The sequence below is a fragment of the Protopterus annectens genome, chromosome 5.part1 (genome assembly GCF_019279795.1).
Source record: "Protopterus annectens isolate FY-2018-M chromosome 5.part1, PAN1.0, whole genome shotgun sequence".
NCBI lineage: Eukaryota > Metazoa > Chordata > Ceratodontiformes > Protopteridae > Protopterus > Protopterus annectens.
Window position 1 is genome coordinate 753,917,588 of NC_056736.1, and position 24,856 is coordinate 753,942,443.

General features: G+C 40.6%; 1 protein-coding gene across 2 annotated transcripts in view; it reads right to left on the bottom strand.

The window, feature by feature from the left end:
- The window catches only part of P4HA3 (prolyl 4-hydroxylase subunit alpha 3), a 1,158,229-nt gene that overhangs the window by 947,905 nt on the left and 185,468 nt on the right, over positions 1–24,856 (bottom strand). The window lies entirely within an intron of this gene.

The window sequence follows — 24,856 nt, forward strand, 5'->3', positions numbered from 1 at the left end:
GAGTGCAGCCCCCCCCCCCCCATGCTTCACTGCAGTGACAGCAGTTGATCTAATAAAAATTGCGCAATATAAGTTATTTTAGTCTAACAAACTGAAATTGTAATTTAATGCAAAAACATTGTAAAAAAGTGAGAAGCACAGGGAGTAGTTATTTAGCAGGTGCAAAGAATCAGAGGTAGAGTCCATAGACCTGAGCTCAATGAAGCATATGCCACCATTGTCTTCTTGCCTGCAGTCAATCCAAAGATTCATAAAATCCGCAGATCACTCCCAGACAAAAGCACATGAGCTAGAGGACAGAACTATTGGGTTGGTTTGAAAATAATCACTTCACTTAAAGAAAGTCCAGGGGGGTGTCCTGGAATGAACCAATACTGGAAGAGATTTAGCTAACCCAGTCTTTTTAGACAAATCCTATTTCTGCATTAGGTAATGAAGCACTGACTTTACTTCTTGTTGGATCCAAATTCAGCTTTAAACTTCCTTCCTCTAGAGTGTTTCTTAGCATTCTAGAAAGCTCCAGGCTGAATGAGGTAATGTATTAATTGGAAGGAACTGGATGACTGGCCCTGCTAATGTACATATGTGATGTGTGCATCTGACAGAATGCAATTTCACTTTTAAAAATGTTACTGCATTTACACAAACTCAGTTACATAGTTTGTGCAACTTATGGCATTTCATATCTTTGCTGCACCATTACTGAAAAGCAGATGCAGATTTTATACAGTTGTTTCCATTTCACATCTTTGCTGCATCTTTACTGTAAAACAATTGCAAGTTTTATACTGGAAGAGGGGTGGAAAAGTCTTTATGTTCATTTGAGCTGCTGCATGTGGAAGGAAATCATATGCCGTTTTCCATATAATGTCCTACGCCAGTTAAAGCTGAGCAGTACCTCTCTTTTTCTCTATCTCTCTTGCTCCTCCCACCTATTTGCCCCCCACCCATCTCTCTGTCTTTGAAAGGCAGATGCTAACAGTTTTAATTTACTATTTAAAAGAAACAATGGTTTTCCGTGGCTAATTTAAATGCATAAAACTAAAACACTTAAATAATTTAATATCATGATTCCCCTTCCAGACAAATACAATCAAATCACTGAAGGACTCAAGGGGATTCCTAATTCACAATGAATAAAAGCTCTGATACAGCACCAACTGTTAACTACTCATTGAAACCCATGATGAGAACCACTCTACTGACACCAGTGAGCTGTACAAACAGCAGCCCGAAGAAGTTTGCATCATGTGCTATGCACCCTGGTCGCCACCTCTATTTATAAGACTCATCATGCTCAGCTCTGATCTCATCACAATCCATGTTATTTGTCCCTGTATGGAAAATGACATCCAGCTTTTTACCACTTAGCAGCTCAAATTAGCCTAGAGATTTCCATTCTTGGGATCCTACTTATTGTCTACGCTTGGGTGCCCATTTGTGATAGCAGAGTAGAGAAAAAGCACAAAAGTAATTCGGTATGACATACAGCCGTTCCATCACATACCATCTGTACATGAAGATTTAACCCTGATTATATTCCAATCTAACATCTGTACATAAAGATTTAGCCCTGAGTACATTCCGATGTAACATCTGTACATAAAGATTTAACCCCAAGTACATTCCGATGTAACATCTGTACATAAAGAATTAACCCTGAATACATTCCGATGTAACATCTGTACATAAAGATTTAATCCTGAGTACATTCCGATGTAACATCTGTACATAAAGATTTAACCCTGAGTACATTCCGATGTAACATCTGTATATAAAGATTTAATCCTGAGTACATTCCAATGTAATATTGGTACATAAAGATTTACCCCTGAGTACATTCCGATGTAACATCTGTACATAAAGATTTAGCCCTGAGTACATTCCGATGTAACATCTGTACATAAAGATTTAACCCTGAGTACATTCCGATGTAACATCTGTACATAAAGATTTAACCCTGAGTACATTCTGATGTAACATCTGTACATAACGATTTAACCATGAGTGCATTCTGATGTAACAACTGTACATAACGATTTAACCATGAGTGCATTCTGATGTAACAACTGCACATAAAGATTTAACCCTGAGTACATTCCAATATAACATCTGTACATAAAGATTTAACCCTGAGTACATTCCGATGTGACATCTGTACATAAGATTTAACCCTGAGTACATTCCAATGTAACATCTGTACATAAAGATTTAACCCTGAGTACATTCCGATGTAACATCTGTATATAAAGATTTAATCCTGAGTACATTCCGATGTAACATCTGTACATAAAGATTTAACTCTGAGTACATTCCATATCTGTACATAAAGATTTAACCCTGAGTACATTCCGATGTAACATCTGTACATAAAGATTTACCCCTGAGTACATTTCAATGTAACATCTGTACATAAAGATTTAACCCTGAGTACATTCTGATGTAACATCTGTACATAAAGATTTAATCCTGAGTACATTCAGATGTAACATCTGTACATAAAGATTTAACTCTGAGTATATGCCGATGTAACATCTGTACATAAAGATTTAACCCTGAGTACATTACGATGTAACATCTGTATAAAAAGATTTAAGCCTGAGTACATTCCGATGTAACATCTGTGCATGAAATAGATTTCACCCTGAGTACATTCAGATGTAACAGCTGTATATGAAGATTTAACCCAGAGTACATTCTGATGTAACATCTGTACATGAAGATTTAACCCAAAGTACATTCCGATGTAACATCTGTATAAAAAGATTTAAGCCTGAGTACATTCAGATGTAACATCTGTGCTTGAAATAGATTTCACCCTGAGTACATTCTGATGTAACATCTGTACATAAAGATTTAACCCCGAGTACATTCCAGTGTAACATCTGTACATAAAGATTTAACCCTGAGTGCATTCCAGTGTAACATCTGTTCATAAAGATTTAACCCTGAGTACATTCCGATGTAACATCTGTACATAAAGATTTAGCCCTGAGTACATTCCAATGTAACATCTGTACATAAAGATTTAACCCTGAGTACATTCCAATGTAACATCTGTACATACAGATTTAACACTGAGTACATTCCGATGTAACATTTGTACATAAGATTTAACCCTGAGTACATTCCGATGTAACATCTGTACATAAAGATTTAACCCCGAGTACATTCCAATGTAACATCTGTACATAAAGATTTAACCCCAAGTACATTCCAATGTAACATCTGTACATAAAAATTTAACCCCGAGTACATTCCAATGTAACATCTGTACATAAAGATTTAACCCCAAGTACATTCCAGTGTAACATCTGTACATAAAGATTTAACCCTGAGTAAGAATTGCTTTTATGCATATCCTGAACAGACATAAACCTGGTTAAAAACAGAAAAAAACTTTACTCCATCTTAAGACTGAACCTGCAAGCCATCCTAAGAACTAGAGATCAATAACCTTCCTTCTGACAACATATACATTATATATATATATATATATATATATATATATATATATATATATATATATATATATATATTTGAACTGATGCAGAGTTTATAGCCATCTGGAAAAAAAGCACTTATTGCAATAGAACAAAATGGTACTAAACAAAGTCATATGAAGCAAAGGATAATCTGCTATTAAACAGACCCTTAATATAGAGCTGTAAAAAGGGGAAGAATCTAAGTATCACATGGATAGATTAGAAAAAAAATCATTCAACAGCATCTCACACTCATGGATAAAGGAATATTTACAGATGAATGAGAGACACCAAACGCTAACTACATTGTCGTGACTATGAAACAGTCACATGCACTGAGTTGCAGCTAAGCCATGACAGAGGACAACTTATTATCTCAAGAATAAAAATTCAAAGGAGGTACTTCCGAGTAATCCTTTATCACTGATGCTGTTTTGTCTTGCCTTTAACACATTTCTTAACAGCTTAAGCTGGGTCTACTTCACTTTGTCAAAAACCCTAATCATCAAATACCTTTTTGTCGAACTCTATTCATCAAAGCCTCAGTCTATCTACAATGCATTTAAGAGAAAATTTTCCAAGGGAAAAGAAACAGTGGACCATCATCAGGAATGTGCCCTTTTCCCCACTGCCGTGCAATCTTGGAGTTGGTATATTTGGTTGGGGGGATGTGGGGGGACAGCACCCTACATTGGGGGTATAGGGGCACAGCCCCCACCTAGATGGGTTTTAAATTTTATTTTGTGATCCTCTCTTGGTTGGCCAACCATTTTTCCCCCTGGGAAAATTTTCATTTAAATGCATGTTCGATGGACTTAGGCTTCAACGAATAGGGTTTGACAAAAAGGTACTCAGTGATTAGGGTTTTCAGCAAAGTGACGTAGACGTGCTTAAGCCATGGTTATAAGTCAGCTCACAGGAGCCAATCTAAAGACAGCTCATCTACTTTTTATGGATGATTTAAAATTGTATAGATCACTAGATGAGGATCTGAAAGTACATCTACAAATGGTTAAAACTTTCTCATTTGATATAAGAATAATGTTTGATCTTGATAAATGTGCAAAAGCAATACTTATAAAAATAAACCTGCAGCACCAGGAAAATATCAACCTGGAACAGGAATATGACATAAAATACCTTGAGTAGTGTGGTGTGTATAAAGCCCCCGCTACCTCTACATTTATAGTAATCACAGCCACACCCACAGCTCAACCTCTCATCACCTCCACCAATCACAGCTTCTCAAGTCAGATCACATTATACCACACTAACTTGCTCCACCACAAAATAGTCCCAACCACTCATTCCCACTAGGCATTATTTACATTACCCCACACTACTTACCCATCCACATATAGTGCAACCCTATAATTCCTATCCAGACCTCCACCTAGAACCAACCTAAACTTTATAACCCTGACTATCACACAATTAAGTCTAGTTTGTCTTCTCATAATTCTTTATAACTCCACAAGTTATCACTCTAGCAATTATGCACTCTCATATACAGACACCACACATTATAATAATACAATTGTTCAAGAACTACATACCAGACCAATTCAGAACTAAACACATATGCTCTCATTACTACTCCAAAAAAACAGAATACTTTCTCACACTCATCACCAAACTCCAACATCTGCATCACCATTTTAACACCAAGCTCACCATAAGTGGGGATATCCACCCCAACCTAGGCCCAAATCCATCCCGTCCAACACAAACTGCTCCAACACAAATGTCAGAACGTAACACCCCCACTTTCTTCATCCCTGGGCAAATCAACAACAGCAGCAAAACCAACCATCTTTTAATGCTACATATTAATATTTGAAGTATCAAAAATAAAATACCTGAACTCCAGGCCGCAATAGCACACTACTCCCCAGACATAGTTGCTTTAACAGAAACCTGGCTAAATAAAAACATAGCTAACTCAGAAGTTCTCCCTGCCAGCAACATTATCATTAGACAAGACAGACCACTTCGTAAAGGGGGTGGGACTGCCTTACTGTATAAGTCCAACTTAACTGTACGTCAATTATCAAACTCCTACCCCTCCCCCAATAATTGGGACATACTTATCTCACAACTTCAACTTCACCCTAAAAAGGTCATCACCACAATTGTGATCTGTATTCCACCTGGTAATACATCTGCTAGCCTAGAAGACTTCTTATCCTGGTGTTCTTCCGCACACTCACAATAAACCCTTATTCTGGAGGATTTCAACCTAGATTGGTTCACCTGTATATCAGAACCAACAAGTAATCTAATAAATCTCCATGGCTACCAGCAGCTAGTCCAAATTCCAACTAGATGTGATAAAAAATCTAAATGGGAATCCATCCTTGACTGGATCCTAACAACCCCACATTGTACCCCAACACAGGCAGTCTCCCAGACACCTTAAGTAACCACAACATACTATACCTTATATGTAGTAGAACAAGCATATGCAAAACTACTAACTAGAAACACAAAAAAATTCTCTCCTGAGGTCCTCAATACTTTACTCTGTAACTGTAGCAAAATAAAACACAAAGCTCCAAGGAAACCAACGGCACCTAGTTCAATGCAATATTCCACAAACCACTTACGAAAAAGCAATTTAATGAAGCGCTTTTCATCACCTTATTAAGGTAACTTCTTCTTTATCAGGTAATCTGAAGAAGTTACCTTAATAAGGTAACGAAAAGCGCTTCATTAAATTGCTTTTTCGTAAGTGGTTTGTGGAATATTGCATTGAACTAGGTGCCGTTGGTTTCCTTGGAGCTTTGTGTTTTATTTTGCTGCAGTTTGAACAGTACCAGAGTTTTACTCTGTAACTGTGACTGGACCCCCCCCCAAAAAAAACCCTCCCACTTGACCAGGTTGTAGCATATTTCAATAAAACATTTCTACAACACCTAGACACTGTCGCTCCATTGCGTAAAATCAAGGTTAGAACCTTTACAAACCCCTGGCTCAGTAAAGAAACCAAACAAATCCTCAAGTCCGGAGACACTGCCTGGCTTTACTATAAAAAAAAACAAAGAAATACAAAGCCTAAGTACCAAGAACTGCACAACCGTGCAAAAAAATGCATTAGGCTGGACAAAAAGTCCTACTACACAACATTACAAACTAAATACCAACACAACCCCCCCCCCAAAATTTTGGAAAAATGTAAACCAGCTACTAAAACCCACCTAAAAGACTACACCCAAACCAACCACAATGACACTAAAGTTCCCATCGAAACACAATTCAACTCCCACTTTGTGAACTCAATTCTATCCGTAGTATCACAGGACAGTTCCTACCTCACTATCCCTCCTAACACAAATAACACTAATACAAACATTACCCTCAAAACAGTTTGCACCACTTCAATCAAAAGCATGCTCTCCAAACTAAAAATCTCATCAACAGCAGCCGACCTACTCCCCAGCTATTTCTTGAAACTCACAGCAGATGCTATTGCTATCCCAATCTCCACTCTCATAAACAGATCAATTGTTGAAAACTATGTGCCCAAACTCTGGAAAAAATCCTATGTTACACCCATACATAAAGGCGGGACCTCCACTGAACTTAATAACTACAGACCCATTGTTTTACTCTTCCCCCCATGGCCAAAATCTTAGAAAAATGCATCCATACCCAGGTGCTAAATATCTCCTAGACAGCAACATCCTGTCACCTACTCAGCATGGTTTCAGACCTGCCCATAGTACCACTACAGCCCTCCTCTGCTTCACAGACACAGTAAACCATCTAAAAAATGAAGGCCTGCAGGTGTCAACTCTTTTTTGGATATGTCCAAAACATTTGACACAGTCTCGCACAAAATCCTGCAAAAAAAACTAAACCAATATCACCTATCAAATTCCACTCTTGCCTGGTTCCAAAGCTACTTAACTGACAGGTGCCAAGCTGAGAAATGGGAAAATTCTCTCTCTCCTCAGCTGCCCATGACTATAGGAGTCCCACAGGGTTCTGTCTTAGGACCACTACTATTCACAATCTTCACAAATGACCTCCATACCTCCACACAGCATGCATCTATCATTCGGTATGCAGATGATACTACCTTAATCTGTGCTGCAAAAAACATTCCCACCCTCCTGTAAACAACTAAACTAGCATTCTCTGATGTTGAAAGCTACCTTACCAAAGCCCAACTTATCCTCAATCCAAAGAAAACTCTGCTTATGATTAGAACCAGTTCTAACCAAAACACTAACAGTCAATTCTCTATCTATTCCACATAGCCAGGTAATTGTTATGGTTAGGCTTGTATAGGCCCTAGGGCTGATAGCCTAGTACCAACCTATGAACCTATGAACAAATGCTACTCCAATTGCTCCAGTGGCACAGGCTAAGCTATTGGGAATAACCATAGACTCCCACCTAAAATGTGATAGTCATCTCAACTTAACTATTAAAAAAGTACATGCCAAACTGGGATCAATCTACCGTATCAAACCATTTCTTACTAACAACACAAGATCAGCCATTGCTCGCTCCCAACTTCTATCCACCCTACTCTATGCATCTCCCATTCTGACTAATCTCAATAAAACTGAACTAAGCAAAATGGAAGCCTGCTATAACAGAATTCCCACTTTGCTGCAAATTGCTCACATAGAACTCATCACTGTACTGCTTTGAGACAGCTCCACTGGCTTGAACTGCCCAACCTCCTAACCTACAATCAGCTCTGCCTCTGTCATTCTGTCTATTACCTCCCCAATAAGTGTCCTGCCCTCAAAAACCTAGTACAACATCACTCAGCCAAAAGGCCTCTTAGATCATCAAGCAAACTACTACTAGAAGTCACCAACAGCTACAATAGCTTTGGAGATGCACTATATAGTAGTTCAGTGGCTAAAAAATGGAACTCTGTCCCCACTAGCATTCAAAACACATCGTCCAAAGCCTCCTTTAATGACCTCATCAGGCAACATCTCAAGCAAGGTTGGCAGTGCCATGATTGCTCCTCAGGCTAGTGAAAGCGGATAAGGTACACATACTAAACCTAGAGTATTTGATAATAGTTTTCAATCTTACTCACAAACACTGTCTAATCTACAATGTATGTACTGTACCTGTGTACTATGTATGTATTCTACCTACATATTGTTTTTTTCTGTGTATTTTTTTCTTTATTAACTCTTGAACGTTTAAGAGTTCGATGCATATGTGTCGATCTTTATGCATTCGAACTTTTGAACATTCGAGTTAATAAAGTAGACCCATTTTATATACTATATATCATCGATAGATGCATAGTCTCACCAAGGCGATGCTGATATATAGACTGTATTTTATATGCTATATATCATGGACAGATACATAATCTCACCAAGATGGTACTGATATATAGACTGTATTTTATATACTACATATCATGGACAGCTACATAATCTTACCAAGGTGATACTGATATATAAACTGTATTTTATATGCTATATATCATGAACAGATACATAATCTCACCAAGATGGTACTGATATATAGACTGTATTTTATATACTATATATCATGGACAGATACATAATCTCACCAAGACGATACTGATATATAGACTGTATTTTATATACTATATATCATGGACAGATACATAATCTCATCAAGACGATACTGATATATAGACTGTATTTTATATACTATATATCATGAACAGATACATAATCTCACCAAGACGATACTGATATATAGACTGTATTTTATATACTATATATCATGGACAGATACATAATCTCACCAAGACGATACTGATATATAGACTGTATTTTATATACTATATATCATGGACAGATACATAATCTCATCAAGACGATACTGATATATAGACTGTATTTTATATACTATATATCATGGACAGATACATAACCTCACCAAGGTGATACTGATATAGAGACTGTATTTTATATACTATATATCATGGACAGATACATAATCTCACCAAGGTGATACTGTTATATAGACTGTATTTTATATACTATATATCATGGACAGATACATAATCTCACCAAGGTGATACTGATATATAGACTGTATTTTATATACTATATACCATGAACAGATACATAATCTCACCAAGCTGATACTGATATATAGACTGCATTTTATATACTATATATCATGGACAGATACATAATCTCACCAAGACGATACTGATATATAGACTGCATTTTATATACTATATATCATGAACAGATACATAATCTCACCAAGACGGTACTGATATACAGATTGTATTTTATATACTATATATCATAGACAGATACATAATCTCACCAAGACGATACTGATATATAGACTGTATTTTATATACTATATATCATAAACAGATACATAATCTCACCAAGGTGATACTGATATACAGACTGCATTTTATACACTATATATCATGGACAGATACATAATCTCACCAAGGTGATACTGATATATAGACTGCATTTTATATACTATATATCATGGACAGATACATAATCTCACCAAGACGGTACTGATATACAGATTGTATTTTATATACTGTATATCATGAACGGATACATAATCTCACCAAGATGGTAATGATATACAGATTGTATTTTATATACTATATATCATGAACGGATACATAATCTCACTAAGACGGTACTGATCTACAGATTGTATTTTATATACTACATATCATGAACGGATACATAATCTCACGAAGACGGTACTGATACACAGATTGTATTTTATATACTACATATCATGAATGGATACATAATCTCACGAAGACGGTACTGATATACAGATTGTATTTTATATACTATATATCATGGACAGATACATAATCTCACCAAGATGGTACTGATATACAGACTGTATTTTATATACTATATATCATGGACAGCTACATAATCTTACCAAGGTGATACTGATATAGAGACTGTATTTTATATACTACATATCATGAATGGATACATAATCTCACCAAGATGGTACTGATATACAGACTGTATTTTATATACTGTATATCATGAACGAATACATAATCTCACCAAGATGGTACTGATATATAGACAGTATTTTATATATCATAAAAAAAGTTAAGTCAAAAAATGCTGGGTGCACAACTCCTAGGATAAAAAGTGCTTACTCCTGGCAAAGGCTCGGGTGCCAGGACTAGAAAAAAAGGAAGTGTAGAATCCCTAAAAATGGAAATATTCCTACCACAGGACTAGGACGCACTGTGGCTGCTCCATCTCAGGTAGAAGGACGAAGCTGTCTACAGTCAACAACAACATTGAAAATGATAGTCCAATGAGGGGGCTGAGACAGAAAAGTGGGACCACTGAAGATAAGAAAGAGATGATGTATTGTTTCTATTTTGTAACAAATCTCTATTTTCCACAGAGTAGATAGTTGGCAAAATCAAGAAAGAAGTTAGAAGAATGAAAAAAAAATAATTGCGTCAGAGAAACTGTGAAAAGCTATGAATAAAAATGTAAACTGTTTAATAAAACAAATCAGATCAAAATAACATTTAGATAATGTATTAGATCGCCTGGAAAAAAAAAAGATGCAATTGATGAAGTGCTACAGGAAAACAACTAAAGCCGAAGAGTTTTCAGAATGCATAACAAAGAAGCAAGGAATGCTGTAATATTTATGCAGAAAAGAAAGCGGTGCTAACCAATATGACCATTGTAGCTGCAAAGATGTTTCAAAATAAATATAGACAAAGACACCCACACATGGTAAATTTACAAAGAAAAGGATAAGAAAACAAAAGTGGAATGCAATGAGAAGCAACGTGTGTAATGAGACTGAAATGAAATGAATAGAAAAGGAAGTGATAGATCAACGGGGAAGGGAGGGGATAGATCAACAGGGAAGGGAGGGGTTAAGTGTGGAGACTGACACTGGCAATATCAGAATAGGATGAGTCAATAAACTTCCAGGAAATGGTGCAACACACATCAGAGGACACTTACTTAGAGGATATGCCACAGAGTAAAATTCTGGAAGATTCTGCAAGACTCGCATGAAAGTCTAGTTAGCATTGCACAACATGAGAAAGAACAGGAAACAGAGAGCAAAGAGGATGGTCTCAGTTTAGAAGGGAGTGATCTAAGGAAAGACTTGTTCAATTAAACAGAAATGGACAGACATTAAGATAACCGAAAGAAAGAGACTACATAAAGTGAGTAAAAATCACAAAAGATTAGTAGACTGGTAAATCCAATGAATGCAGTAATTGGGAGAGTTTAAGAACGATGTATGTACTACAACAGAAATAAATAGACTGATGCACAGCTAAACTAATACCAGATGCAGTGTTACCATAAAATGTGGAGTAACAAAGGAAAGAAAGGGACCAAGCAGAATACGGCCATGGAAGCATCAAACAAAGAAACGGTAACTAAGGCATGAAGTATCATTATTAGATGAATACAGAAAAAGGCAAAGATCATCAAAGATTCTTAAAAAGAAATATGTAATAAAAGCAACTCAAAGAAAACTGGATATTATTTATATATATATGTGTGTGTGTGTGTGTGTGTGTGTGTGTGTGTGTGTGTGTGTGTGTGTGTGTGCGTGCATGCATGTGTATACTTTCAAATATACAAGGAATGAAAAAGACAAGCAATTCAATAAAGACCGAGAAAAAGCTTTATATAGAATTGAGAAACAAAGTAATAGTAACAGTAATGCTTAACTAGATTATTACTGACGCGACATAGAAATAATCAATGTACCAACTGGTTATAGATAATAGTATGCACATATCTCACGTGAATTCCAACTGTTTACTGCTGACTACCGTTTCAACCACAATACACCAGGTCCTCACTATCAGCAATCAGAGAGAAAAGTACAAACCACCAAAAGACAAGCCAATCGTCTTATACCTCCCATGGCCTATAACACTATTCTACATAGTGCCACCAGAGTAACTCCTTCTCATCTAATGCTACTCTCCACAGTGCCACAGACGTAAGTCCTGCACAGCTAATCCTATTCCACATAGTGCTACAGGAGTAATGCTTGCAAAGCTAATGCTACCCCACACAGTGTTGCAAGAGTATGTCCTGCACAGTTAATGATACCCCACACAGTGTTACAAGAGTATGTCCTGCACAGTTAATGCTACTCCACACAGTGACAAAGGAGTAGCTCCTACACAGATAATGCTATTTCACATAATGCTACAGCAAACCCTTCATTGCTAATGCTACTCAAGACAGAACTACAGTAGTAAGTCCTGCACAGCCATTACTACTCCACATAGTACTGCCAGAATAAGTACTGCACTGCTAATTCTACTCCGCACAGTGTCACAGAAATGAGCCCTGAACAGCTAATCTTACACCATATCATGCCTGAGATGTAAGTACAACACAGCTAATTCTGCTCCAACACAGTGCTACAGGAGTAAGTGATTCTCAGCTAATGCTACTTCACATAGTGCTGTAAGTTAGCTCTGCACAGGTAATGTTACTCCATAAAGTGCCACAGGATTAAGCCTGCACAGCTAATGTTGCTCCACAAAATTCTACAGGAATAAATCCTGCAGAACTAATACTACTCCACACAGTGCTACAAGAGTAGGTCCTGCACAGCTAATACTATTCCACATAGTGCTATAGGAGTAAGTCCACCACAGCTAATGCTGCTCCACACTGTACTACAGGAGTAAGTCATTCACACCTAATCCTACTCCAAATAGTGTCAGACGAGTAAGTCCTGCACAGTTAATACTACTCTACACATTGTTACAGGAGTAAGTCCTCCACACCTAATGCTACTCCAAAAACTGTCACACCATTAAGTCCTGCACAGTTAATACTACTCTACACACTGATACAACAGGACGTCCTGCACAGCTAATGCCACTCCACACAATGTTACAGGAGTAAGTCCTGCACAGCTAATGCTACCCCACACAGTGCTACAGGAGTAAGTCCTGCACAACTAATACTACTCCACACAGTGCTACAAGAGTAGGTCCTGCACAGCTAATGCTACCCCACAAAGTGTTACAGGAATAAGTTCTGTACAGTTAATGCTACGCCACACACTGTTACAGGAGTAAATTCTGCACAGCTAATCCTGCCCCACATAGTGTTACAGGAGTAAGTTCTGCACAGCTAATGCTACCCCACATAGTGTTACAGGAGTAAGTCCTGCACAGCTAATGCTACCCCATATAGTGTTACAGGAGTAAGTCCTGCAGAGCTAATGCTACCCCACACAGTGTTACAGAAATAAGTTCTGCAAAGCTAATGCTACCCCACACACCGTAACAGGAGTAAGTCCTGCACAACTAATACTACTCTACACAGTGATACAATAGGAAGTCCTGCACAGCTAATGCTACCCCACACAGTGATACAATAGGAAGTCCTGCACAGCTAATGCTACCCCACACAGTGTTACAGGAGTAAGTTCTGCACAGCTAATGCTACCCCACACAATGCCTTAGGAGTAAGTTCTGTACAGCTAATGCTACCCACACAGTGTTACAGGAGTGAGTCTTGCTCAGCTAATGCTACCCCATACAATGTTACTGGAGTAAGTCCTGCACAGCTAAAGCTACCCCACATAATGTTACAAAAGTAAGTCCTGCACAGCTAATGCTACCCCACATAGTGTTATAGGAGTACGTCCTGCACAGCTAATGCTACCCCACGTAGTGTTACAGGAGTAAGTTCTGCAAAGCCAATGCTACCCCACATAGTGTTACAGGAGTAAGTTCTGCACAGTTGATGCTACCCCACATAGTGTTACAGGAGTGAGTCCTCCACAGCTAATGCTACTCCACAATGTACTACAGGAGACAGTCATTCACACCTAATCCTACTCCAAATAATGTCACACGAGTAAGTCCTGCACAGTTTATACTACTCTACACATTGTTACAGGAGTAAGTCCTGCACAGCTAATGCTACCCCACACAGTGTTACAGGAATAAGTTCTGCACAGCTAATGCTACCCCACACAGTGTTACAGGAGTAAGTTCTGCACAGCTAATCCTACCCCACATAGTGTTACAGGAGTAAGTTCTGCACAGCTAATGCTACCCCACATAGTGTTACAGGAGTAAGTCCTGCACAGCTAATGCTACCCAACACACTGTTAGAGGAGTAAGTCCTGCACAGCTAATGCTACCCCACACAGTGCTATAGGAGTAAGTCCTGCACAGCTAATGCTACACCACACACTGTTACAGGAGTAAGTCTTGCACAGCTAATGCCACTCCACAAAATTTTACAGGAGTAAGTCCTGCACAGCTAATGCTACCCCACACAGTGTTACAGGAGTAAGTCCTGCACAGCTAATGCCACTCCACACTAATGCTACTCCAAATAGTGTCACATGAGTAAGTCCTGCACAGTTAATACTAGTCTACACAGTGATACAACAGGAAGTCCTGCACAGCTAATGCCAATCCACTCAATGTGCAGGAGTAAGTCCTGCACAGCTAATGCCACTCCACTCTATGTGCAGGAGTAAGTCCTGCACACCTAATGTTACCCAGATAGTGTCACACAAGTAAGTTCTGCACAGTTAATACTACTCTACACAGTGATACAACAGGAAGTCCTGCACAGCTAATGCCACTCCAAACAATGTTACAGGAGAAGTGTTGCACAGCTAATGCTACCCCACACAGTGTTATAGGAATAAGTTCTGCACAGCTAATGCTACCCCACACAGTGTTACAGGAATAAGTTGTGCACAGCTAATCCTATCCCACATAGTGTTACAGGAGTAAGGTCTGCACAGCTAATGCTACTCCACATAGTGTTACAGGAGTAAGTCCTGCATAGCTAATGCTTAGTACTAATCTATGAACCTATAAACCTATGAACAGCTAATGCCACTCCACATAGTGTTGTAGGAGTAAGTCTAGCACAGCTAATGCTACCCCACACAGTGTTACAGGAGTAAGTCCTGCATAACTAATTCTACTCCACACAGTGCTACAAGAGTAGGTCCTTCACAGCTAATGCTACACCACACAGTGTTACATGAATAAGTTGTGAACAGCTAATGCTACCCCACACAGTGTTACAGGTGTAAGTTCTGCACAGCTCATCCTACCCCACCTAGTTTTACAGGAGTAAGTTCAGCACAGCTAATGCTACCCCACATAGTATTACAGGAGTAAGTCCTGCACAGCTAATGCTACCCCACAGAGTGTTAGAGGAGTAAGTTCTGCACAGCTAATACTACCCCACACAGTGTTACAGGAATAAGTTCTGCACAGCTAATGCTACCCTACACAGTGCTAAATGAGTAAGTTCTGCACAACTAATACTACTCTTACACAGTGATACAACAGTAAGTCCTGCACACCTAATGCTAGCCCACATAGTGTTACAGGACTACGTTCTGCACACCTAACACTACTCTACACAGTGTTACAGGAGTGAGTCCTGCACAGCTAATGCTACTCCACATAGTGTTACAGGAGTACGTCTTACACAGCTAATGCTACCCACACAGTGTTACAGGAGTAAGTCTTGCACAGATAATGCTACCCCACATAATGTTAAAGGAGTAAGTTCTGTACAGCTAAGGCTACCCCACATAGTGTTACAGGAGTAAGTCCTGCACAGTTAATGCTTCCCGACATAGTGTTACATGAGTAAGTTCTGCACAGCGTATCCTACCCCACACAGTACTACAGGAGTAAGTCCTGCACAGCTAATGCTACCCATACAGTGTTACAGGAGTAAGTACTGCATAGCTAATGCTACCCCACACAGTGTTACAGGAGTGAGTCATGCACAGCTAATGCTACACCACATAGTGTTGCAGGAGTGAGACCTGAATAGCTAATGCTATCCCACATAGTGTTGCAGGAGTGAGACCTGAATAGCTAATGTTATCCCACACAGTGTTACAGGAGTGAGTCCTGCACAGCTAATGCTACCCCACACAGTGTTGCAGGACTGGGTCCTGCACAGCTAATGCTACTCCACACAGTGTTACAAGATTGAGTCCTGCAGATCTAATACTACCCCACACAGTGTTACAGAAATAAGTTCTGCACAGCTAATGCTATGTCATACACCATTACAGGAGTAAGTCATGCACAACTAATACTGCTCTACACAGTGATACATAGGAAGTCCTGCACAGCTAATGCTACCCCACACAGTGTTAGAGGAGTAAGTCCTGCACAGCTAATGCTACTCACACAGTATTACAGGAGTGAGTCCTGCACAGCTAATGCTACCCCACACAGTATTACAGGAGTAAGTCCTGTACAGCTAAACCTACCCCACATAATGTTACAAAAGTTAGTCCTGCACAGCTAATGCTACCCCACATAGTGTTACAGGAGTAGGTCCTGCACACCTAATGCTACCCCACATAGTGTTACAGGAGTAAGTTCTGCAAAGCTAATGCTACCCCACATAGTGTTACAGAAGTAAGTCCTGCACAGCTAATGCTACCCCACATAGTGTTACAGGAGTAAGTTCTGCAAAGCTAATGCTACCCCACATAGTGTTACAGGAGTAAGATTTGCAGAGCTAATGCTACCCCACATAGTGTTACAGGAGTGAGTCCTGCACAGCTAATGCTACCCCACACAGTGTTACAAGAGTAAGTTCTGCACAGCTAATGCTACCCCATATAATGTTAGAGGAGTGAGTCCTACACAGTTTATGTTACAGGAGTATGTTTTGCACAGCTAATACTACTCTACACAGAGATACAACAGTAAGTCATGCACAGCTAATGCTACCCCACACAGTGCTACAGATGTAGGCCCTGCACAGCTAATGCTACCCCATATAGTGTTACAGGGTAAGTTCTACACAGCTAATGCTACCCCTCACAGTGTTACCAGAATGAGTCTTGCACAGCTAATACTATTCTACACAGTGATACAACAGTAAGTCCTGCACAGTTAATGCTACCCCACATAGTGTTACAGGTGTAAGTTCTGCACAGCTAATACTACTCTACACAGTGATACAACAGTAAGTCCTGAACAGCTAATGCTACCCTTCACAATGTTATAGGAGTGAGTATTGCACAGCTAACACTACTCTACACAGTGATACCACAGTAAGTCCTGCACAGATAATGCTGCCCGACACAGTGTTACAGGAGTAAGTTCTGCACGGCTAATGCTACCCACACAGTGTTACAGGAGTGAGTCGTGCACAGCTAATACTACTCTACACAGTGATACCTCACTAAGTCCTGCACAGCTAATGCTACCCCACATAGTGTTACAGGAGTGAGTCCTGCACAACAAATACTACTCTACACAGTGATACAACAGTAAGTCCTGCACAACTAATGCTACCCCACATATTGTTACAGGAGTAAGTTCTGCACAGCTAAAGCTACCCCACACAGTGATACAATAGGAAGTCCTGCACAGCTAATGCTACCCAACATAGTGTTACAGGAGTAAGTTCTGCACAGCTAATGCTACCCCACATAGTGTTACAGGACTAGGTTCTGCATAAATAATGCTACCCCATAGGTTCATAGGTTCATAGGTTCATAGGTTGGTACTAGGCTATCAGTAACAATTCCCTGGCTATTTCTTCCCACATTATTTACTTTCCTGGACCCCGTCTAGCAGGGCGACTGACGTGATCCCTGGGGTGAATTTCCTTTCTCCCATCCAATCGTCAAGGTTCCTCTTGAAGAGATCCAAAGAGGCACTATGCTTGACATGTATGGGCAATCTATTCCAGAGTCTGGGGAGTCTCTGGGTCAGGAACCTATCCCTCCAGCATGTTTTGTTTATTGTGATGACAAGGTTTAGATCCCTGGAGCGTGTAGCTCTGAGGGATTGGGATTTCTTTAAGTGTAGCATATCCAACAGCTCTGGGTTTGACATGGCCTTGTATGTTAAGCAGAGATCGCCTCTGAGTAGACGATATGCGACAGAGTATAGCTGGAGTTTTTTAAGGTGGTCAGCGTAGGGCATCTGCTTTAGGCCTGTGATTCTTTTAGTGAGGTATTTCTGAGGCCTTTCCAGTTGTTGCAGATGTCTTGAGAGGTACATACCAAATGTGGCGTTGTATTCTATAATGGGTCTAATGAGGGATGAGTACAGTGGGACAATGACCTCCTTTTTTCTGGATAAAAAGCCCTTCGTGATGAGGTGTGCCACATAGAAGGATTTCCTGACTGTTGTGGCGATGTGGTTATCGAAGGTGAGACCACTGTCCACCTGTGTCCCTAAGTCTCTTATCACACTTTCTGTGTTAAGTGTACTGCCACCTATATGGTAATTCATGGATACATGTTTTTCCCAAAGGGATAACAATACATTTCTTGGCATTGAGCTTGAGCCCATGGCTCTGGCACCAAGCATCTGTTTCTGTAAGGCCCTTTTGTAGAGTATCCACATCATTTGGGATTCAATAATGGCTCCCAGTTTGCAGTCATCTGCAAACTTTGTTAGCCAGAGTCCTTTAGTGTTGACCTGTACTTCAGAGAAGTAGATGCCAAACAAGAGCGCCCCAGGACTGAACCCTGAGGTACTCCACTTGTCACTTGTCTGGAGCTGGATTTGGAGTCGGCTACTTTTACAGTGTGGGATGATAATACACTCCATGGCCTTGCAGATAAGGCTTGTCAGACTGCTGGGACGGTAGTTTCCGGATCCAAGGTGGATCCCCTTGTGGATTGGGATAACTGTAGCTCTGTGCCACTCAGTGGGCACAAAACCTGAGGTGAGGCTATGATTAAACATGACACTTAGGTGAGGTGCCAGTTCATATTGTAGTTCATGTAGTACACAGCCTGGGATGTCATCTGGTCCCATGGATGCTGTATTCTTGGCTTTAGAGAGTGCGTTTGTACCTGTGTGGCCGTTATTACTGGAATTTGGCAATCTTCGGTGTTGAGATGGGCCATTTAGGGGGAGAGGGGGGGGTGAAGTTGGCACTGAATCGATCTGCCAGGATATTGGCAATATCCTTTGGATCAGTATATTTATTGCCATTCTGTTTTAGCTCAGAGCAGATCTGAGCATTGCCATTTAGATTCTTGACATAGTTATAGAATGCTTTGTGGTTGTCTTTGGAATCTTTGGCAATTTTATTTTCATAACTAGCTTTGGAGGATTTTATGAGGCATCTCAGTTTCTTACTGAGGCTAGTAAGGGAGTTTTTGCATCCTGGGATTTTCCTCTTTTCTGCAAAAGTTTCTTCCTTTTGTTGTAAAGTTTGTTTATGGCAGGGGACCACCAGATTGGCTTCCTTTTTTTGGATGAGAGCATTTTGGTTCTATTTGGGATGGCACGATTCATGCATGAGTGGATGTGCTCAGAAGTGCCTTAGTGTAGGATTCAGCAGTTGAACTTTCAGTTCCGCCTGCATGGATGTCATGAAGTTTGTCACTTCTGACTTGAGTAGCATGAAGTTGGCTTTAGAGAAGTTTTTATGGTGGTTTCTTTACTGGGGGTGGGGTGGGATGTGGATGTTAAGGGTGATTAGCTTATGGTCAAACCTGACTAACGAGGGGTGACCATAGGTATGGAGCATTGATTTGCCATGTTGGTAATGACCAGGTCTAGGATATTGAGCCCTGGTGGGACTATGGATTAGTTGATCCAGGGCTGGAATTTATGAATTCCAAGAACCGCTATGCAAAGGTGTTGGGACATGAGTAGTTTTCCCAGTTAATGGCAGGGTAGTTAAAATCACCCAGTATTAGGGTGTTTGGTTCTATCTTAATATTTTCCAGTATGTTTAAAAAGGTGTAGTGAGAATCTTGGGGTATGGTGGGGGATCTGTAGCAAGCTACAATTTGGATTGCAGTCTTACCTAGTGTTAGTTGCACTTGGAGAATTTCAGACACATTGTGTTGGCCAACTAGCCTGGTGGTGTGAATATCCTTGGTGAATATTGACACTCCTCCACCTTTAGTGTTTTGGTCCTGGTTTGGTGGCCGAAAAGTGTGGTAAGAGTTGTAGCCTGGTATTGCAAGGGTACCCCACACACTGTTACAGGGGTAAGTCCTGCACAGCTAATGCAACCCCACACAGTGCTACAGGAGTAAGTTCTGCACAGCTAATACTACTTTTACACAGTGATACAACAGTAAGTTCTGCACACTTAATGCTACACTACGCAGTGTTACAGGAGTGAGTACTGCACAGTTAATGCTACCCCACACTGTTACAGGACTAAGTTCTTCACACCTAATACTACACTACGCAGTGTTACAGGAGTGAGTACTGCACAGTTAATGCTACCCCACACAGTGTTAAAGCAGTAGGTTCTGAACAGCTAATGCTACCCCACATAATGTTACAGGAGTAAGTTCTGCACAGCTAATGCTACCCCACACACCATTACAGGGGTAAGTCCTGCACCGCTAATGCTACCCCACACAGTGCTACAGGAGTAAGTTCGGCCCAGCTAATACCACTCTTACACAGTGATACAACATTTAGTCTTGCACACCTAATGCTACCCCACATTGTGTTACAGGACTAAGTTCCTAACATCTAATACTACTCTACACAGTGTTACAGGAGTGAGTACTGCACAGTTAATGCTACACCACACGGTGTTAAAGGAGTAGGTTCTGCACAGCTAATGCTACCCCACATAGTGTTACAAGAGTAAGTTCTGCACAGCTAATGCTACCCCACACAGTGTTACAGGAGTAAGCTCTGCACAGCTAATGTTACCCTACACAGTGCTATAGGAGTAAGTTCTGCACAGCTAATACTACTCTTCCACAGTGATACAACAGTAAGTCCTGCACACATAATGTTACAACACACAGTCTTACAGGAATAAGTTCTGCACAACTAATGCTACCCCTCACAGTGCTACAGGAGTAAGTTCTGCAAAGCTAATACTACTCTTACACAGTGATACAACAGTAAGTCCTGCACACCTAATGCTACACCACACAGTGTTACAGGACTAAGTTCTGCACACCTAATACTACTCTACACAGTATTACAGGAGTGAGTCCTGCACAGCTAATGCTACCCCACATAGTGTTACAGAAGTAAGTCCTGCACAGCTAATGCTACCCCAGTTAGTGTTAAAGGAGTAAGTTCTGCACAGCTAAGGCTACCCCACATAGTGTTACAGGAGTAAGTTCTGCACAGCTAATGCTACCCCACACAGTTTTACAAGAGTAAGTCCTGCACAGTTAATGCGACCCCACATAGTGTTACAGGAGTAAGTTCTGCACAGCTAATCCTACCCCACACAGTGCTACAGGAGTAAGTTCTGCCCAGCTAATACTACTCTTACACAGTGATACAACAGTTAGTCTTGCACGCCTAATGCTACCCCACATAGTGTTAAAAGACGTTCTTCACACATAATACTACTCTACACAGTGTTACAGGAGTGAGTTTTGCACAGCTAATGCTACCCCACACAGTGCTATAGGAGTAAGTCCTGCACAGCTAATGCTATACCACACACTGTTACAGGAGTAATTCCTGCACAGCTAATGCTACCCCACATAGTGCTATAGGAGTAAGTCCTGCACAGCTAATGCAACCCCACACAGTGTTACAGGAGTAAGTCCTGCACACCTAATGCTACTCCAAATAGTGTCACACGAGAAAGTTCTGCACAGTTAATATTACTGTACACAGTGATACAACAGGAAGTCCTGCACAGGGTTGGGAGGGTGGCCTAATGGCTAAGGTATTTGGTTTACAAACACAAGGTGCAGGGTTTGAGTCTCACAAGGGATAATTGGCTACGCTTAAAATGGCTCGCAAGTACAGTTAACTTAGTACTAATATATGAACTTATGAACCTATGAAAAGCTAATGCCACTCCACACAGTGTTACAGGAGTAAGTCCTGCACAGCTAATGCTATCCCACACATTGTTACAGCAGTAAGTCCTGCACAACTAATACTACTCCACACAGTGCTAGAGGAGTAGGTACTGCACAGCTAATGTTAACCCACACAGTGTTACAGGAATAAGTTCTGCACAGTTAACGCTACCCCACTGAGTGTTACATGAGTAAGTTCTGCATGGCTAATCCTGCCCCACATAGTTTTACAGGAGTAAGTTCTGCACAGCTAATGCTAGCCCACATAGTATTATAGGAGTAAGTCCTGAACACCTAATGCTATCCAACATACTATTAGAGGAGTAAGTCCTGCACAGCTAATGCTACCCCACACAGTGCTATAGGAGAAAGTTCTGCACATCTAATGCTACACCATACACTGTTACAAGAGTAAGTCCTGTACAGCTAATGCTACCCCACATAGTGTTACAGGAGTGAGTCGTGCACAGCTAATACTGCTCTACACAGTGATCCCTCAGTAAGTCTTGCACAGCTAATGCTACTGCCCACAGTGTTACAGGACTGAGTCCTGCACAACGAATACTACTCTACACAGTGATACAACAGTAAGTCCTGCACAACTAATGCTACCCCACACAGTGTTACAGGAGTAAGTTCTGCACAGCTAAAGCTACCCCACACAGTGATACAATAGGAAGTCCTGCACAGCTAATGCTACCCAACATAGTGTCACAGGAGTAAGTTCTGCACAGCTAATGCTACCCATGCAGTGTTACACGAGTGAATCTTGCACAGCTAATACTAATCTACACAGTGATACCACAGTAAGTCCTACACAGCTAATGCTACCCCACATAGTGTTACAGGACTAAGTTCTCCACAAATAATGCTACCCCACACACTGTTACAGGGGTAAGTCCTGCACAGCTAATGCTACCCCACACAGTGCTATAGGAGAAAGTTCTGCACAGCTAATACTACACCACACACTGTTACAAGAGTAAGTCCTGCACAGCTAATGTTACCCCACATAGTGTTACAGGAGTAAGTTCTGCACAGCTAATGCTACCCCACACAGTGTTACAGGAGCAAGTTCTGCACAGCTAATGCTACCCTACACAGTGCTACAGGAGTAAGTTCTGCACAGCTAATACTACTCCTCCACAGTGATACAACAGTAAGTCCTGCACACCTAATGCTACACCACACAGTCTTACAGGAATAAATTCTGCACAGCTAATGCTACCCCACACAGTGCTACAGGAGTAAGTTCTGCAAAGCTAATACTATTCTTACACAGTGATACAACAGTAAGTCCTGCACACCTAATGCTACACCACACAGTGTTACAGGACTAAGTTCTGCACACCTAATACTACTCTACACAGTGTTACAAGAGTGAGACCTGCACAGCTAATGCTACCCCACATAGTGTTACAGGAGTAAGTTCTGTACAGCTAATGCTACCCCACACAGTGTTACAGGAGTAAGTCCTGCACAGTTAATGCGACCCCACATAGCATTACAGGAGCAAGTTCTGCACAGCTAATCCTACCCCTCACAGTGCTATAGAAGTAAGTCCTACACAGCTAATGCTACCCATACAGTGTTACAGGAGTAATTACTGCATAGCTAATGCTACCCCATGCACTGTTACAGGAGTGAGTCATGCACAGCTAATGCTACCCCACATAGTGTTACAGGAGTGAGACCCCACACGGTGTTATAGAAATAAGTTCTGCACAGCTAATGCTACCCCACATACCATAACAGGAGTAAGTCCTGCACAACTAATACTACTCTACACAGTGAAACAATAGGAAGTCTTGTACAGCTAATGCTACCCCACACAGTGATACCATAGGAAGTCCTGCACAGCTAATGATACCCCACACACCGTAACAGGAGTAAGTCCTGCACAACTAATACTACTCTACACAGTGAAACAATAGGAAGTCTTGTACAGCTAATGCTACCCCACACAGTGATACAATAGGAAGTCCTGCACAGCTATAGCTACCCCACATAATGTTACAAAAGTAAGTCCTGCACAGCTAATAATACCCCAAATAGTGTTACAGGAGTATGTCCTGCACAGCTAACGCTACCCCACAGTGTTAGAGGAGTAAGTTCTGCAAAGCTAATGCTACCCTACATAGTGTTACAGGAGTAAGTTCTGCACAGATAATGCTACCCCACATAGTACTACAAGATTGAGTCCTGCACAGCTAATACTATTCAACATTGTGCTATAGGAGTAAATCCTCCACAGCTAATGCTACTCCACAATGTACTACAGAAGAAAGTCATTCACACCTAATCCTACTCCAAATAGTGTCACACAAGTAACTCCTGCACAGTTAATACTAGTCTACACAGTGATACAACAGGAAGCCCTGCACAGCTAATGCCACTCCACACAGTGTTACAGGACTTAGTTCTGCACACCTAATACTACTCTACACAGTGTTACAAGAGTGAGTCCTGCACAGCTAATGCTACCCCACATAGTGTTACAGGAGTAAGTTCTGTACAGCTAATGCTACCCCACACAGTGTTGCAGGAGTAAGTCCTGCACAGTTAATGCAACCCCACATAGCATTACA